Source organism: Varanus komodoensis, unplaced genomic scaffold (genome assembly GCF_004798865.1).
Source record: "Varanus komodoensis strain SLA01 unplaced genomic scaffold, ASM479886v1 scaffold93, whole genome shotgun sequence".
Classification (NCBI taxonomy): Eukaryota; Metazoa; Chordata; class Lepidosauria; order Squamata; family Varanidae; genus Varanus; species Varanus komodoensis.
Genome location: NW_025336635.1, coordinates 1,220,794 through 1,240,396, shown reverse-complemented (window position 1 = coordinate 1,240,396; position 19,603 = coordinate 1,220,794). Strand labels below are relative to the sequence as shown.

Below are 19,603 nucleotides of genomic sequence, written 5' to 3'. Positions count from 1 at the left end.
CTGAAAGAGTGAGTGAATGCTCAGTGCCAGCGAAGGGGGGAAGATAGAGAGAGAGAGAGAGAGAGAAAGAGAGAGAGAGAGAGGAGGGAGGGCGGGAGACAGCAGAGAGGGACGATGGGAAAAAAAGAAAAAAAACACGGAGCTCTGGGCCATGATCCAACAGCAGTGGTTAACTCTCTCCTCCCACCCCACCCGACTCTGCTCAGATTCACGGGAGCCTTCTTGCCTCTGAGTAGAGATACCCCAGGCTAACCTGGAGTAACTAACCCCACATCGAGTCAGAGCGATCGCCTATTGCCTATTATCTTTGAACACAGCCTCAGCCAAGCAGCGCCAATCTTTCCAGCTTATTTGCTTTGTCCCTACGACCGGTGTGCAACAGAATTTCCGGGTCCGTTTTCTCTGTTCTGCCAGGGGGTGCGGACAGCCATGGTCTGCAGCCTTCAAAACCCGAGTGGCATTTTTAACCCCAGGCACTGAGAAGGATCCCACTTTAACCTTCTCCCTCTTTGTTACAGTTCTCCTTTATTCTCTCTCTGACTTTCTCCTGCTTTCCTTCCCATGAAGCCCAGCCAGAATTTTCGCACCAGCTGATGCGTAAGTGCCCGGTGGCAGCCATTTTATATTTCTCTGCCCCTTGCCCAGCTCCTCCGTGCTGCACTGTTCTCCCCCTTTACACTCCTGCTGCTTTTACTGACAACTGTGGAAAAGAAAAGAAAAAAGCTTAAAGCACGGTAATAATGTCACCACTGCCAGCTCTAGGAGTTTAAGGGAACTCAAAAAGGGCACACTATCTGAGCCTCCTTAGCCCAGAAGATGAAAGATGTGCATGCCAAAAATTATTTCACAAAGACCTCTGCAGAATCAAGCCAAGAGACTATCACGTCCGGTACCCTGTTTCTGACAGTGGCTAACTGGAAGCCTCAGGGAAGGCCACAAGTAGGGCATGAAGCGAGTGATCCTGCTGTGCTGCCTACTTCTGAGCAACTGTGATTCAAAGTCACATTGTCTCAGAACATGGAGACTAAAAGTTGTGAATAGATCTGCCTTCCTCCACAGATATGTCTAATCCCCTCCAAAGGCTACCTATGCCTGTGGCCATCATCACATCTGCTGGCAACAACTCCCATAATCAATTCAATGTTCTGTGCTAAATTTTAAAAAATGCTTTAAAAAATAACTATCCTGAATCTTCTACCAATCAGTGTCAATGGCTGACCCTGAATTGGAATGTTATGCGAGAGGATGAAGTGTTTCTTTCTCACATGACACATTATGGCGTTTACGCTGCCTCATCTTTCTGGATGCTCCACAGAATTGTTGGACTGTGGTCCCTGCTGGGATGGAGCTCTCACTTTGCCCAAGCATACCTTGCTCTGGAGCCAGTCCTGAGCACCACTGGGATGAGGTCAGGTCACAGTGCAGTTGTGAGTCACAACACTGCTGGGTGTTACCTGTGTTTTACTGGGGCACATACATGGGTAGAGGGAGGATTCCAGCAGAGGGTGACAGGTGGAAAAGACCCTTTGCTAAGATTCCTAATTACTTTATCTACCGGTAACACTTATTGAGATTTAACCAATACATGTTGCTGTTACTTATAAACCCTCTTGGAAGGATGTGTATCTTAAATGGAGTATAAGTGATTAAAATAAAACAGTGGTCTCAAATGTGCTTACTGAAGAGTACTTTAACTTCATGGCAAGCCATGCACTTCTCCAAACCAATCCCTCATCTTTCTACATGGCAGTTGTAGGAAACTGGAGTGGCAGAGACTATAAGACCTACTGTGGCATGAAGGGCCCACCAAGCTCCTACTTGCTACTTCCTACATGCCTGATTTTGCAGTCAGAAGGGGCTCCTATGTGGGGAACTCAGCAGGCTGCTTCAATGCACAGAGATGCATCCTACGCTCCCCCCCCCCCCACACACACACTCCAACTATTTTTAAAGGAAATATTTCCTGGTTAATTCAATCCTTTTTGCCTTTTTGTGCTTGAGACTACCTTTAAAGACTTTTCTTCTTTCTCAAATGGGAGGGTTTGGGCTCCATGTTAACAGAAAGGAATGCAAATAGGGTTCTTGAGGGCTAGTGTGGAGACACCAAGTTGGGTCTGGATCTGGGTTCAAATCCTAGTTTAGCTGTGCACTCACTAAACATCCTTGGATGAAAGCAACTTTTGGGATTTATTCAGTATATATCTTGCAGGTGCATTGAACATAAGTTGTACACCCGTGTTCCATACAACTTGTACCACAGCATAGATTATTTGCATTGTAGCTGAGTTTCAACACACAAACAAGCTGTGGGATTTTCACTACACCATGGTACCAGTGCAGTACTAGACCCTGCATGGGATTAGGATCAGGGCCGGTAGCAAGTCATCCCATACCACAGTGTTCCTGGTTTTGTGAAGTGTAACATCTCATGACTCTTCCTTTCAGTTTGTCCCTTAGTGGGACTACAGCACCAGCCAAACACACACACAATTCCTTAGTTTCCCTACTGTAGAAAGAGTGTACCAGCATGTTCCACTTAACATCCTTTGTATTCCTGTTTTGTATTTGAAAGGCAAGTTTGCGCTCCCATATTTTCATAGAGAAGCTCAAAAATGTGGCAAGAGTCTAGTGAACCTGAGGTGACAGAATTACACAAGGAGAATGAATATATACAGACAGATGCCATGCAATCTTTTAACTTCTTCCTGCTCGCAATGGGGGGAACTGGTGTTTTTTAAACCGTGAATTCTTCTTCCATATGTAAGACTAGGGTAGTGTATGCTGTTTCATTGTTTTCATTGACAATGAAAACAATTGTGTTTTCATTGTCAATGAAAACACAATTGAACTGCTCAAAGAGTGTGTGGGGGGTCATTCGCTATATCTCAAGGAGTTGTTACTTTATGCACTTGCTAGTTTTCATTTGATCAGTATTCTTTTGCGATCTGAACATGCACGTTTCATCGAGACTTCAGAACTAGGAAGGGCCAATCACTTACTAGTGGATCCCATTTTATATACACACATTACGTCCCCGTTTTAGTCTCTGGTATCTCTAGTGATAAAGGGTTGTAGGGCATACAGTTAACATTGGCCTCTGTACCTTGGAACCAGAACTGGGGCCTGTCAGAATAGGCAATACTGGCTTAAGGTGGGCAAATTGTTTGATTCAGTGCTCTGGACAGCTTCATGTGTTCATCGTCTGTTTGTGTGCTTCATGGCACGTGGGCAGTTGAGCCTGCAGCTCATTCAGGTATCAGTCAAATCTAAACTCTTCTGGTGGTGCCAGGTGAATGCTTGGGCAGTAGAACTGTGGGTGTCCACACTGATGGGAGTGCTGAGTGTGATGCACACACATACACAAGCTACTTCCCAATGGATGGGTCCTAGCATTAACAAATAAAATACATTGTGGGCTTATACCTGTTTCTTCATTAACAGGTACTTCTGTAGTAATAAAGGATATGAGGGAAACAGTGGGAAAATACAAGAGGATGACAAGGAGTTGATGATGGCATCTGGAACACCCCCCCCCCCACAACAATTCTATGTATGAAGCAGGAAAATTGCCCATTAAAAGGTTTGTCTGGAAGCACCCACAAAGGTAAAAAGCAAGAAGCAGAAATGAAGTGACCGAGTGTGCCTTGTAGAAATATATCTGGGGCAGAATTACCTGTAATGACCACTTCAGGTAGACATGAAGTTGGGATGTACACTGCCTTCTTGGCTTGCCCAAAGGCCAGTACCAACACAGAGAAGCAGATGTCACACAAAAGGTCGCATCTATATGATGGACTTAAGCTGGTTTAATAGCCAATGTTTTTCAGTGGGGAATGCTGGGAACTGTAGTAATGTAGGGGGTAGGTAGGGATTGTCAGCAGCCTGACTAAAGTATACTTCTCAGAATCCTTGATATGGAAACCATAACTAGCGTAAAACCAACACACTCCTGAATGACTGACTCCACCATCATTAATACAAAGGGCACAATGCATCAGCAAGAAGGCATTAGCAAGAATATTTTGAACCTATGAATAACATTACCGGAGGGGAAGGTTCTCCTCATTTTGTCCATAGAAAGATATGAAGAGAAGGGAGTAAAAGCCCCATCAGAAAGGAGATGTAAAGGACATTTTGCATCTCTGTGCACTGGACTCCTGGCCTTGACCAAGGATGGGATGCACTGTCTGAAAGGAACAGGAATTCCAGAGCACCAGTCACTCTTCTAAAGTAAGGATGTGATAAAAGGGGAACTCCATGCCAGGAAGGAAGCAAAATGTTGAAGGAATGTGATGTTGGGACAGTAATATTTTGCAATCTCATTTGGGAATGTGATATCTACATTTACGTAGGCTGGGGAAATTCTTCATAATGCACAAAATGTGTGGTTGCGTTATGTCTAGTATGAGTCATAATAGCAGTAGTAATTTTGCTCATAGGCCTCTACCTAATAGTTTCTCTAAGTTAGTTTTAAAAATAGGATGAAGATACAGTACAGTTGGCTTTTATTGTAATGTCTGAGTATGATGTTGCAAACAATTGCTTCAGAGAGGGGACACATTTCATCTAAAATGGTTTATTCAATTTTGTACAGCCAGTAAATTAACCCTATGCTATTAGCAAGAAAGTAATGATAATTTCCAGGTTTTCAGGAGAAAAAAAACACTTAAAATGAAATGTATGGTTAAAAGATCTGAATAGCATAGTTCAGACATGTCTGACTGTAAAATAGCCCAAACTGTACAGCTCTTCCTTTTCAGAAAAAGCAGGGAGAAACTGCAAATAAAACTCTCTGAATGGGGCAGCTACATTACATGTTGTATTAGGAGTGCGAATTTTTGGTCCAGGTAAGCATCTGAACTAGGCTATATTTTGCCAAAAATCTTCTCCCTGCTCCAACTGTTTCTCTGTTTCAAGCAGATGAAAGAGGATGGTTTCCCAAAACAGGAGAAAATATTGATTAAAGTTTGACTAAGAAAAAATCCAGGTGCTTGTTTTTCAAGGTGTTTAAATATTTGATGCTGGCATTTGAAGTATTTTTCTAGCATCATGTCTCAGATGCCAACAATCCACCAACAACATTGCCTGCGCTTGTCCTATTGAACTGAATGGCAGCACAAACAGATCTATTTCAAGTAATGTAATTCAAAAAGCATTGGTAGTTGTCAATGGCCATAAGAAAACTCCAAAATCCACAGCAGAACTTTTCATGAAGTCAAAAGAAAAAACAGAAAGGGAGAGAGAGAGAGAAGGGAAGGAGGGATAAAGGTAGCTGATGTTGAAGCCATGGTCTGGTTATGGAAGTCTGTCGAGTTATAGGCTAACAAAGAGTTTTGAAGAACCTGTAAGTTTGCTCACTATTTTACGACATTACTTCTTAAAAAGTAACACATTGTCAGAACAGCTCATGACAAAGTAACTAAGTTAAGGCTGTGTACTGATCTATTGGAAATGCATGCAAATAGAAAATAAGGACACAAGCAGGTGGGAATTAGGCTGCTTACACTGTAGATTAATCTATAATCATTTAAATTTATTCTGAACTGAAAATTACAATGATTTGTTTTGGCACAGAGCACACAGAAGCCCTTATTACAGCTATTTACTTCAAGCTGAAGCTCACGAAAGCTTGGGAATGTCAGATTTACATTCTTTAAACCATCCTCTAAGCTATGAAGTAAGGAAGACTATGATGAATTTTGAGGATTCACGTATCCAAACTCAGACCTCTCTCCACTGGTACGAATAACCTATCATAATTTATGTTCCCTGTGTCTACAAACAGCAGATGCAGCACTTTTTGTGCTGTGTTGAGCTTGCTTCAACGGTGCGCAATGCCTTGTAATGTCAATGCTTCTGCTTTGGAGGACTGAGTTAAGGCCCTTCAGCAAGGTGGGTTGTAAGTATTGTCAGCCCTCGCAACAATCGCCGTTTCAGACTGCTTTTGGGACTGGGGTTCAATTCAGTCCCTGGAAAAGAATCTGGCACATCCCACCGGTTCAGGTCCATGCCAGAAAAGGTGCCTGGCCTGGGACTGGCATACCCAGAGGCATCCGTCTCATGGCCCCTTTGCTGGGCCACGATGCTCCTGGACAAGGCTTGCATTAGGCCATTGCCCTGCCTCATTTTCAGAATTTTATATTTGAGAATGTCGCCACCTTCCTCTCACGACCCTCCTGTGTTTTTCCATCACTTCTTCCATCTTTTTTCTTACTGCAGAGAACAGGTAGGTGTGCTGCACGGGGCCGTCGGTTTAGTGGTGCCAGGAGCCCTCCATCCCATTCGAAGCCCAGGGTTCTTGGAAAACAAAGCAAGCTCTTGTGCAGCACTGGTACTGGACCAAGAATTGTTCCAAGAAAGGCACCAACTGCTGTGTAGGCCAAGTGAATTCCTCGTTCTGGCCTGACTTTTCAGAGCGCTGCATCACGGTCCTGCTTAACCCTACCAGATGGCTGATCTCTTTTGAGATCAATGTGGCTCTTGGCAAGCATGTACGATCAAACACCTCAACTGCTTTACAGCAGGGATGGGAAACCCCAGGACTGGGGACCGAATCGTGCCTTCGAAGGTTTCTCAGGTAGTCCCACCCCTTCTCCTGGCGATGCCCCTTCTCCTGGTCTCTCTGTCTGGCAATGAGAACTTTGCCAGACACGCCTCCCCTCCACATTTCTTGCATTCGTTTTGCCTTCAGCCCTGCCCATCACAGGAATGTGGACACCAAGAGTTCCTCTGAAATAATTTCAGCCCTCCGGCTGAAAAAGGGTTTGCCATCGTTATCCTTATGTCCAACTTTCTACCATTAATCAGATGCTGGTAATTCTGGAAAATTACTGGGAGTTTTAGTAGGAGTAAGTTGTGCCAACTCCTCCTAACTTCAGCTCCTGTCCATCTCAGTGCTTTACTTCTGGTTTTGTTTATTTGTTTTGTTTCTTAGTATGAAGGCAAGCACTTTATTAAAAAGGTGCAAACTTGATTGCATGTACCTTAAAAGTGGAGAAATAGTTCACAGCATCTTTTTTCTGAACCACTGTCCACCTTCTCAAGTTTACATTCCTCTTGCAGGTTACGCATACCTGTCCATTCACCAGTTTCCCTCATATTTGAGCCAAAACCCTAAAAGGGCTGAAAGGTCATCTTATTCAGAACATCAGCCAAGGACAAAACTTTCAGCAAGTCACATCCACACCAAGCTATGCTATTTAAATATTTTAAATATTCACAGGTGAATGCTCGCTGTGATCTACAGCATGGCTTGACTTGCCCTTATGAGCTCAAAATTTTCAAGCATGCAAATAACAAGGGAGGGCAAAACAGTAATTGGTGTAATCATTTCTGAGGAAAACAATGGCCCTTAACTTTGCCCTGAAATCCTGTATCTTAGGGTGCTTCCAGACAGGGGTTCCCGGCAGTAACAATTGGAAGGCATTGTGCAGCTGTACCATCTTATTTTTCTCCATGGCTTTCTGTGGTGAGGAAAAAAAGATGGAGGAAGTGGTGGGAAAACATGGGAAAGTTATGAGTGGAAAATGTCATCTGGACCCCCTTGCACGTCTATGAATGTGGCAGGACAATGATGCAATAAAAACTGATTTTCCTAAGCTAATGGGCTCAGAGGGGTGTGACTCGCACCAAGGTGAGAGTTCACAGGTTCCCCAAACAGAGCCCATTACCCTTTCCTTTTTCTTAGGGTGTTCCTATACAGAGGCTTCCTAGAGCTAAAAATCAAAAGGCATCATATAGCTATTCCATTGTTTCTTTCTCATCAGATTTTTTTCTGGTAAGAAAAAAGATGAAAGAAGTGGTGGGAAAACATTAAAGGGATACAAATTAAAGATGACATCTTCAAGACCTCCTGTAAAATGAGGCTGTGCAATTGCACAAGAAAATCCTTGTCTGGACACTTCCTTAAGTTTTCTGGTAATATCCCTCCTACCTAAGACAATGATGTAATTCAGAGGCAGAAGATGGACAGCCTTGTACAAGCTCTCATTCACAAACACCTGCACCATTGTAAGGGTGCTTCCACATTGGAGTCTTTACCGCTATGCATAACACCATGGGTGCAGAATTGTAATTTTGGTTCTGCATACAAGCTACTTTCTTTGCTAACATCCTGCAGCATCTGTTCACATGATACATACATAAGCCATTGTCAAAGTATTTGTGGGTATATACCTCCACCCCTCTTTTTTTCTTAGTTGCCAATCCCTGCACAATAAGTCCAATGCATTCTGTGCTTTTTTTCCTTTCCAAGAATGGAAACACTACCTAAGTTTATTGTTTATGAATAATTGCAGGTCACAGAACAGCCCTACACAACCAGCTAGATAATACAGCAATACTAATCTGCATGTTGAAGGATTGCATTACATTTATTTGAAACTAGAAACGATCATGAAGAAAGCACAGAACTGTAAAACGTTTGGGGAGCACCATGAACTGGCTTCATTCAGAGTAACTGAGTGAACTATGTCAATTTCATACAAAAAGGTTAGCATGGAAGAATCTACCATATTTATGCCAAGGCACTTCATATTTTGTGGCATAAGCTGCTCTGTATACATCAGGAGAAGGTAACATGGTGCCCAGGGGTGCCCGAGTGCTCCCCCTGCAGGTGCTGTCACATAGAAAGAAATCAACGCATCTTCTTACCAGCACCTACAACACTGTGAAAAAGATTTCTTTTGGTGTTGAAAACTGTGTTTCAACGTGCCTTGAGGCTCAGACCCCACCTCTACCTTGTACTCTATTTTTCGGCAGGTTGTTTTTTTGCCATGCCTCCCATGGTAGCCATTTGTGGGGGTCCACAGTACAGTTAATCTAACTGCCAAATGTGCCATGGCCCCAAAAGATTACCCACTCCATATAAATCTATGGGAGGAAAGGCACTTCATGTGTTTGGCTTCTCATAATCACACAGTGTGGCAAGGAGCTATAGAAGGCACAAAGACCCAGCTCCTGACACCTGGAATTCCTGCCCAGAGGTACCTTTAGCTCCTGAAATCTCTATACACACCAGCTGCCCTGAGCTGGTGGTCATCTTATTGCTATCCACCATGGTAAATATCTGTCCCAATTTGTCCTTTGAGAGATGCCTTTTTAAAATGCTAGGGTGATCATTCCTCAGGGTTCAAGTTACTTACCAGGTGTGTCAGAGAGATGGTGGATACACCTGTCTCTAAAGCATGTGCAAAAAGCAATGAAGTTGCCATGCTATGAAAAACCTTTTTGGACCCTTATTTCATCTCATCTTATTTTTGAAACTCTGATAGTATCTTATCAGATAATCATTTTTCCTAATACATTTTTAACCAAAGTAACAAATACTATTTTGGTTTCTAAGTCAGTGGAAGATGGGCTCTCACAAATGGATAGAACACACAACATCCAGAAATTCTATTAGCCTTCCTCGACCTGCTGCTTTTCAGATGTGATAGACTACAACTCCCATCATATCCAGTCAACATAATAGTTGCAGTTCATCTGCAGGACATCAGATTGGGAAAGGCTGACATGCATCAATGAGTAATGGGATGATACGCAAGCTTCAGTACAGGAATAGGAATGTCTCAAGTATATTTTCATCTGTGCAGCACTTAGGATATACATTTCACCTGGCATCACCCACAAACTTTGCAGTGTGTCTTCACAACCCTAAGGACTAGTAGCTAGGAAAGCTGAGGTTCTCATTATGCTGAGTTTTATGCCCCTTGTACTAATTTCTGCACATGGCATCATCACAGAAACATACACAATTACTAATCTCATCCAGATAATGTAGTGTTCAGGAAATGGAAATCAGGATGTCCACAGGCAAGGGATAACTTTTAATAAACCCAGCTGACTTAAGCAAGCAGATCAAGCTAGACATCAACGGGAAAGCAAAATAAAATAAAAATGGCCAAACTACTCTTACCTGTTGTAAAATCACTTCCCAACCCCAAATATGGTCATTGCTTAGGTCCTGGCATTGAGGTACAATGTTTCAGGTCATACAGTGGTACATATAGATTTTGAATAAACAAAAATACTCTGCAATACAACTGCCCGTAAGTTAACTTGATTCTGAAGTGCTCAAACTATGTTTGGAAAGGTAGATGATTTCTCTTGGAGCATCCCTGTGCTAACAAGGGGAAACTGGCACAGTTCCACTGTTATTCTTTTCAACCAAAGTGAAGGCCAGCAAGGGCTGGAGACCATGGCCTTTATGACCATCGGTAATTACACAATTTGTATGAATGCATCTAATCCCCCAGTGAAACAGCACAACTGATTATAGCAGTAGGGGAACAAGCTGCACTTGGCTTGCGCTGTGGCTTGAGGATGGGGTATACCTGTATTTCAGAGATGCAAGACTTCCCCAGGAACAAAACTGCCTTAGAGCAGGTTAGGCTGTTTGTCCATTAGCCCAATATTGCTGACGTGGATTGACTACACTTTTCTTGTGCCTCAATTATACCTCATTCCTGCTACCTACTATACAACACCTATAGCCGGAGAAGGCGTGGCTTTTGCATGCACAGTGGATGAGTTCTACACAGTTGTAATCACTGATAGACACGAAGAGGCACATGTTTCAGAAATTCATCTAATTCCTTCCAGAATGGCTTATATAAGGCCTCACTACATCTTGTTATACTAAACTCTGTTAACACTAGGATAAGTATCTCACACACACCAACACCCTTGGATGGCTTTGTAGTTATTACCACACCACTATATTGTAGTTACAGACTTCTAGTTCAAACTCTCTTCTTTTCTGCCAGTTGGGTTTATTTTTGGAAGGAGGAAAGAAATAAGAGCAAGTCAGTCACCGGGAGCAGCCATATTCTTGGCTTTAGAGAACAATCCTGATCATGTATACTCAGGCATATGTCAATTCAGTCCAGCTTCCTCTCTAGTAAATGTGTTTTGGATTGTAGACTTCATATGGAAACCTAAGAAAAATCAAACCTGTACCCCTTCTTGATCAGTTTTGTCTGATATAGCACATTGGTTGTCAACTGCAGAGTGGCTACAGGGGAGGGTGGCTTGTGTGTCCTACCTTACAGAAGACAGTCCTTTATTTGAATTCTGCCAGTTCCAAGAGAAAGAATGAGAAAAAGGGACCTTGACCTTACTTAACCAATTTTAGAACTGGAAAAAGAAATTCTTTTAGTTTATATTTTATGCAAATGTATCTAATTTTGCACTTTTGAACAACTGTGCTGACTAAAACTCAGTAATTCAATCAAATTCATACTTCCACATTTTTGTAACACGTTCTCCAATCAAAAAATGTGTTTGGAAATGCACCTACTGGGGGAATAACATTCAATAGGCCTTATAGTCAGTAAATTGCCAATCCTTTTTTGGGGATGCATTTCCTCTTTTTTTCCGACAAAGTTTAAGTGGCTTCCCTAAGGTGGGACACAGCAGAGGCACAATCAATATTTTCTTTGGTGTGACACATTTGCTGTTTTTTAAGAGAAGGTGGAAGAAAGAGAGGATCAAATATAAAAATGGAGGACACGAGAATATATAAGGAGAACATGGAGAGAAGCAATTTTAAAAGAGTGTGTCAGCCATACACAAAATAAAATGTGAATGTGATGGAGAAGGTTGGGATTAAATATGGGCCCTAGTCTAATAAAAGGTCAAAGACTGCTGGAAAACTAAAGAACCAAAACAAAGACAAATGGTACTGAGTTGGTACATGTTGTCGAAGTGCTTCTGTTGGGAATGTTTGAATTCAGTTCAATACTGTATGTGAGCACCAAAGCCTTGAGTCCCTATATAGTGATAAAGAGACAGTATGGGACCCAAATTATACAGGAGCAAGCAGCACGCATCTTCTCCAAATGGTCTCATTGATCAGTGATCCACACGTTATGCACCCTTTATTTCTCCCTCTGCTTGCACCCTTCCCAGGCACCTTCCTCGGTATGAGCAGCTTTCACACTGGAACCTGTATTCCATAAACCTCTATTTATTTATCTTTAAAAACTGGCCCCATTTCTGGAGTGCTGTAACACTCTAACCTTACCGCACATGCTCGCCTTCATTCGCACTCATGGGTGAAGGGTGAGCCCTGGTTGTTGGGTCGCCCCAGTTTCATGTGGACAAACCCATCTGGACTCCTGGTTCTTCTAAATTTCGCAGCACCTCTATGATGGGCTCACAACAGCATCAGAGATGCTGGGGCAGGGCGTGGAGCCCTTTTCAGCCCATTGCCTATGTGGGAACATGTTGGAAGTCTGCATGGCAGCAAGAGGAAGGGTCAGGCCAAAGCAGGTGGGATGGTAACCAACATGCGGGTGATCAGAATGAGCGGCGAGCAGGCATCCCTTGTGCTCCTCTCTCCTTGCTCTCTCTCTTCCTTCCCTGCCCCTCCCTCCACACACTTCTCCAGTTGAGTAGCACAGGAAGCCATTGAGGATGGGCAGGGAGGTTGTGGGGAAGGTGCCATTTAAATCTCCCCTCCCTGCAGGCTTTCACCTGACTACATTGTGCGGCTGAGCAGTGGGAAAAGGGTTGGCTTCTGTGCTCCTCGGTCCCTTCCTCACTCAGCAGCAAAGAAACCCAGAGATCTTCCTCTTTACTGTTGCTGAGCTGTAATCTGAGCTGAGCAATATGGCAGGAAGGTTTATATCTTCCTTCCCCGCTCCACTCTTTCCTCCCTGCACTGTTTAGCTGATCAGAAAAAAGTGGACATGGCGGGGGAGGGGGCGAGGGCGAGGGGAGAGGCTGGCAGGCCACATTCTCTACCTCTGTGCTATGGGAAGAAAGCAATGATCAAGAATAAACCATCACTCTGGCATGGTTATGGGTTTCCTGTGTCCCATTTCCCTGAAGGATCAGGTGCATTGCTGGGCCAAGGGTTTTGGGAGGTTCACCAATTTTTCCTTTTGGATCCTTACAGGTGGGGGGGCAGGTCCTACCAGGTTAGGAAGCGGCAACAGCTGAAAAATGCCCGGGCATGGATGCATCCTTTGTTATAAGGCACAGTAAAGTAGTGCTGTGATTTTAGAAAGCTGGATACATTTTGGTGGCAGAGGAGGCGAAGTCCCAGAATGAGGAGAGCAACCTGTTCCCCAAAGGCTGTATGTTGCTCTTCCCTTTGTTTCATGCGGCCCTTGCCTTAAATTGTTCCACTGGAGGAGCCCAGGAGGTGAGAGGAGAGACAGCGGGGAAAGGACAGAGAATGGAAAGAGGGGTGGACAGAGTAGGGGGAGAAAAAGCCCCCTGCAAGTGATCAGCTCAGCTACCTGGGAGGAAGGTGGGAACAAGGGGAGGGGAAATAGCTGGAGCAATGCTGGGTGTGGAGAGGCTGCTGATCAGTTCCGACGGCTAGCAAAAGCAGTTTTTCCTCTGCAGGCAGCCAGCTAGAAAGAAAGGCAGTGGGAGAAAGGGGGGTGACAGAAGGGGGGAAGAGAAAATGGGACAGCCCCACCCACTTCTGGCTTTAGCCTGTCCGTTGCCAGTATGCCCCCCCCCAAAAAAAAAACAGATAACCCTGAAGGAATGTGGCCTTTGGTAGAAAAAATGGCTCCCACCCCTGACCTAGACCCAGGCTGCTTAACGGAACATCTTCTCCCTTGCATGCCTCCTTGCATGCGAGATCCTCGGAGGAGGCCATGCCCCTTGCCCGAGGTCTGGCTGGTGCAGTTGAGGAAGATGGTCTTCCTAGCGGGAGCACCCTCTCTTTGGACCTCCCCCCCCCCCACAGAAGTCCACCAGACCAGCTTTATCCTCACCTTCCAGGGACCAGTTCCACTTTTATTTTTATTTCAGCAGGCATTTAGAGGGTGACGCAGCTTGTTATTTTTGGTTGGCTAAATATTATTTTTTCTGCTCTGTGGTGCTCTATTGCCTCGTAGCTTTTAATAGGGGGTGTGAGTGTGTGTGTGTGTGTGTACACTGATATTTAGAGAATAACATGAGGCACCCTGAGCACCTTCTAAGGCCATGTGGCAAAACTAGTGATGTGAAGATTGTGGGGAGGAACCAGGGGAAAAAAGGGAAAATTTGGGAACCCACCAAAATTTTCAAAATATCTTGGATGAAAACATCCCTCTCCTTTAGTCTTTCTGTTTTCCCAGTGACTTTTCCTGTTTCTTCTTGCAGGCCTTCTCATCTCTAGGCAGAATAGCCACGCTAAATAAATCAATATGACACTTATGCAGCCACCACAGAGGTCATTGGGTGGCCATGTGACCTTTTTACAGAGGACAGTCTTCTATTTGAAGGACTGTCCATTCCACGTCCAGTATATGGATACCACGAGATAAAGAACTACCAGAAGGAAGAGCTGGGCCTTGATGTCGTCCATCCACCTACAGCACCTGGACAGGAGACGGTGCAAGGCCCACATGTCTTCTGGTTACAGTCTTCCATCCTATGGTGAGCTATACTGTACTGCTACTTAAATTATAACTATCTCTTCTAAACTTGCATCTACTGATCTATCTCTCTATATCCACACATTTATGCACACATGTATATACACACATTAGCACATTACATTCTATGCAAACCACTGTCCTTTACATCTGGCCACCCTATTACTGCAAAAGTGGCACTTTTGTTATTCCTTTGGGCAGCAAACCCTCTTGCCATGCCTCTGGCTTTGGCTAATTATTCTGTTGGGTCAGAGTTGTTATGTTGCTGCTCCACACAGACAGCAATGGTGGGGGTGACCATTTATTTCCTGTTTAATTGTCCCTTTTAACTGCTTGCTCATATACACACCATGCTGTTGCCTGGCTATAAAGTCCCATCTGCCTAATAGTGCTGAAAGATGCTCATATAAACATGGAAGCACGCACCCTCCTCTTGCTAAGCTCCTGATTTAATTTTGTATGTGTGTGTGATAAAAGGCACAGTAACATTGCTTTCTTTGTAATGAGTGAACAGTCTCGGAAACCCATCCTCACAACAGGCTGCGTTTGCATTAAGTGAACAGCATTAAGTCTTCTTGGAGGAAAAATGTGGCTTTTTTTCTGTAGCATGTCCTTTCAGCTTTTAGAAATGAAGTATGCAACACAGTTTTTCCCCACTGGGAGAATTCCACTTTGTGAAGTGACTGATATCCCAGATTTCTCTTCTATTTATTTATACAATTATTTCTGAGTTGCATTTTGGCCCCAAAAGGTCTCTAAAAGTAACTTACAATTTAAATAATTAAAAAAACATAAAATACCACATACAGCAAAGCAATCTTTTAAAAGCAGGTCCAAAATGATAAATAGAAAACTCATTTAAAAGCCACACAAAAAGAAAATTTCAACAACATACCCAAAATTAAATAGAAAAATGGGTCAATCTAATGTCAGTAGGGGGAGACTTCTGTCATCCGAGTGTCACCATGACCTAGCTTCTCTTGAGGTGATGGGTCATAAGTCTGTGGGACAGATCTTAAAGTTTGGGCAAGTTTAGCAGGCAGGTACCAGCCTTTCCCATGTCTTGGCCCCAAACCACTTAGGGCTTTATAATTAAGGACCCAAAATTATGCCTAGAAACAAACCGGTAATCAGGGCATCTGAGGCATGACTGGTTTAATATGGTCAAGGAAGCACATGTCAGAAAGCAATCTGGCTGCTGCCATCTTACACTAGCTCCGGTTCCTGAAGCTACTTCAAGAGCAGGCCCACACTGCAGTAATCTAAGCAGTAATCTAAAAATGGTCACAACCGGTGCATTCGTCAAAGCTGATACAAAACCAGCTTCTTATAATGTAGGCAGCCATATATATATGTCAGGATGCACCTTGGGAAGGAATGGGGGAAAGTGCACTTTTCTTTTACTATGGTGCAACAGTTAGGGGAGAGATGGCCAGCCTTTGAACATTAGGCTTTCTGTACTTTTAGAAGTTGTGACAAGAGATAATTTTGCAGATGCAGCTCCTCATTTAAGAATGCTAAAGAATACGAAAAGTCACACCCACTACCCAACTGGGGAAAGATAAAGAAGCCCACTGAAGTCTGGCCATTCCTGAGTTCAGATACTCCTGCTTAAAGGAGCTTGTCCTCCTCACCTTTTCTCTCTTGGAGTCTACTGACAACCCTTTCAGATCATGGCAGCTGCTGTTTATTGTCAATCGTGGCTTCTACATGACATCCAACATTTGTTAGCATAAAAATAGGTACACTTTAAAAGGGGGGTGGAGTGAGAGCACACTTGCTTTATACTGGGAAAGAAGTAACTTTCCATGAGGTATGATACCTGGCTCAACCATAAAATAATGAAAATCATTATTTCAAAATATCCATTTCCCCCTTCACTTAAAAAATGTATGTTTTTACATTTAACTCCCACATAAAAATGTATGTTTTTACATTTAACTCCCACAAATCCATTACATTTGTCACTGTATTACACAAATCAAATTTCCCAATAGAATGGTTTGGAGAATTTCAAAAATATTATATAATAGAAAAGTTGTTATAGCAAATCTAGAAGCCAAAAACGGGTGGTGGTGGTGGTGGTGGTGGTGGTGGTTAAACTAATAATCTGGTATTCTGGCATCCAGTGAAATATATTCTGTTAAAGGTACAAACTCCATCCACATTTAAAGGTAGCATAAGTGAAAACAAGTACAGTTCAAAAAATATGTTTCTAGTCCTCATGAATACCTCACAATTTAGATTATATTCCTTACCAGAATAAAGTGCTTTTTAAACCCTTTTTCAACATCCTCTGAAAAGCATGGTGGGAAACTGGAATCTTTTAGGCCTAACTTAAGACACAAAAGAACGAGCTCTTCCGGAGAAGGGGAAACGTTAGCATCACAGCAGCTGGCGTGCCGATGCTCAAGATATGGGAGCATTATAAAGCCATACAATGGTGGTCTGGGGCTGGAACAGCTATGCAGCTTTGATGTTACAATGAGGGATTTTGACAGAACTAATAGAGAAGGAGATCCCTGTGTTGCAGGGGATATAAAGAGGGCTGGGGTGGAAGAGCTATAGCAAAGTTGCTGGACAAGAGTACTCAATGCTAGGCTGGATGGTGGGTGGGTGGGTGGGGGGGGGGGCTGCAAGGGCTGGGCCTGGAAGGGTTAAGGGGGAGCAAAACTGTCAGGCTGAAGCCTGTGTTAGGCCTTGTTGCCATGGCGGCAGACTGTCTCGCTGGCACTCCCTGACCCCTGAAGGGGGATCTTGGGGAGGGGGAAAGAGGCTGAGACACAGACACTACCAGGCGGGGCTGGGGCAGAGTCCCGGGAGAATCAGTCTAGCACCTGATACACATGGCCGACAGTGCAGACTCACAAACACACACATGTGCCTGAGGATCACCAGGCAAAAGCACTGCACGCAGACACCCAGCGCGAAGCCTCGCACGGTGATTTGCAGCGAGATGCAAGTGCACAACGCATGGATGCAGACAAAAAGCAGTGCGGCCGTACACCTCAGCCGCTGAGTAATGCAGAGCGGCCGATAAATTACAGTGCCACACAGACGCGCACAGGTAAAACTCCATTCATGCGCAAAATGCAGGAAGAGGACGGGGACGAGATGACAAAGAGAAAGCACGAAGGGCACCACACTAGCCCGTACGCGTACACCATATTGCAGTGTCGCACACCTTACAGAGGCGTGCGCAGCAAATACCCATGCACACCTACGAGACTGTGACACAATGCCAGGACTCTTGGAGACTGAGCACATTGCTACACAAAGGCAACAGGGCTAGTCCGAGCGCCCAGGGCCCGCACGCCATCGTCAAAAAGCAAAAATGGCTGACGCCCAGGCAGCGAGACAAGGCGCCATGTGGACTGACCACCCGGGATGTCACTGCCACCTCGGTGTTCCGATCGTGCAGTACTTGCCCCTTTGGAAGACATGGCACCCAGAAATCCTAGAACTGCAACTCTAATAGGTTTATGCTCTCACACCTGATTTTGGGGGTGCGCTCAACCCCCACACTAAATTCTCCACAACTGTCACTCGTAAAAACCTTCGCTTCCCTTCGTATCAGCTTTTTTGTCACCCGAGGCACAGAGACTGGTTTGCTGCAACCTGAGGAACACTGCCATCCAGCGCCATCACAACCAACTTAGCCTCTTGGCTTCCTTCTGCCCCACTTTCCGACACCTGGCCAGTCACGGGAAGGAGAACACGGGGAGCCCATCCAGTCAGTCCAGTCATTGCCTCTTGCTCAGCATCATCCATGTGGACTGGCTGTGGCTCTCCACGGGCTTCAGGCGGGGTCTTCCCCATCCCTACTGGAGATGCTGGGGGCGGAACTTGGGGCCTTCTCAGGCCAGAGCATGTGTCCTCCAGCTGAACCATGTGTCTCCCACCCTTCCAGGCAACATGGCACCACCTCAGAGCAGCCACTTCGGGAAACCTACACACTGGCCACGCTTCCCTCAGCCCAACAGTCCATCAGGCTAGGGCAGAGGAGTGCCATATTCTGGATGCATTTTTTGCTCTTAAAGCACTCTCCAATTCTGAGGTGCCCTAACTCACAACTGACCTTGATTAAAAATCAACACAAGCTCCTCCTTCCTGGTTGTTCCCTAGCCATGGAATAAAGATCTGAGCTTATTCTTTCACAAGGGGAAGGTAAATCGCACTCTGCCTCAGGTCTGGATATCAGTGGAAATAATTTGTTGGTTGGGATATAGAGCTTTGTCCAGAAGAGTTGGCTGCTATTTTGCCTGGGTTTCTCAAAGGGTGACACTAAGGAGCAGGTGAAAGGCCCCTCCCCATGGGCAAGCTGAGAGTTTCTGAAGGGGATATTGTTCTCAAAGGCAATCTCCTCTCCACCGATAGTAGCCAAACCCCTACAAACCAAATTTGGCTGCTCTAGATGCACAGGTTGCTGCTTTGCCGGCATGTTTAGACAGTGATGGAGGCTCTGCATTCTGCTACCACCACTCCCCGTCTGGGAAGAGACAGACGTACCATATGCACAAGAGCAAAACCTTGTGGCCAATGCAGTGTTGATCCAAGATCATTACCTGCCACCTGCTTCCAAGCTTACAATCATTAGCAAAGATTTGAATACTTTCTTTAGCCTCAAACATGGGTCGTGATTTTATCCCCCAAATTTTGGATTATGAGCCTGGAGATAGGGACTGTCTTAATTGCTGATTCTTTTTGTAAGCTGCTCTGGCAGTCTTTTGACTAAAGATTTTTTTTTTTTTAAATCAACATGCAAGAGACGGTGGGAAAAATGATGGAATAGGTGTTAGAAGTAACTATATTGAGACATGCACTGATGATGCATCCTGACTAAATGCCTTTCACTGATTATCTCATTTTTAAAGGAGTTTAAGACATTTGTAAGATTCCACCTAAGCACCCAAATCTGCAACAGAGACATGCTTATAGCCCGAAATGTCACCTGCTAGTCAAGCACTATGAACTCTCCTGAATTCGTGTGGGACAGTCACTCCTAAATTCATGCTCCCATGATCCCCATAATGGCTAGCATGTAGACAAAGCTGTGGAAGATCTGGGGGGAATAGGAGGCGGTCACAAAAACACTTCCCTTTCTTCAAAATGGCCTAGCCTTTCAAATAACTGGAATGACAACAATCTTTTCACATTTTCTTTGCTCCCACACCTGTAGGGGTAGAACCGCAAAATAATTTGGGAGCCTGCCTCTCCTGGTT

At 44.4% G+C, this 19,603-nt stretch overlaps 1 long non-coding RNA gene across 1 annotated transcript; it reads left to right on the top strand.

Moving 5' to 3' along the window:
• The first annotated feature begins 323 nt into the window (after window positions 1–323).
• LOC123017478 lies at window positions 324–14,433 on the top strand. The gene is made up of 4 exons (XR_006413611.1): window positions 324–597; window positions 3,442–3,604; window positions 5,575–5,739; window positions 14,107–14,433. It is a non-coding gene; the product is annotated as an uncharacterized LOC123017478 (long non-coding RNA).
• Window positions 14,434–19,603: the final 5,170 nt, after the last annotated feature.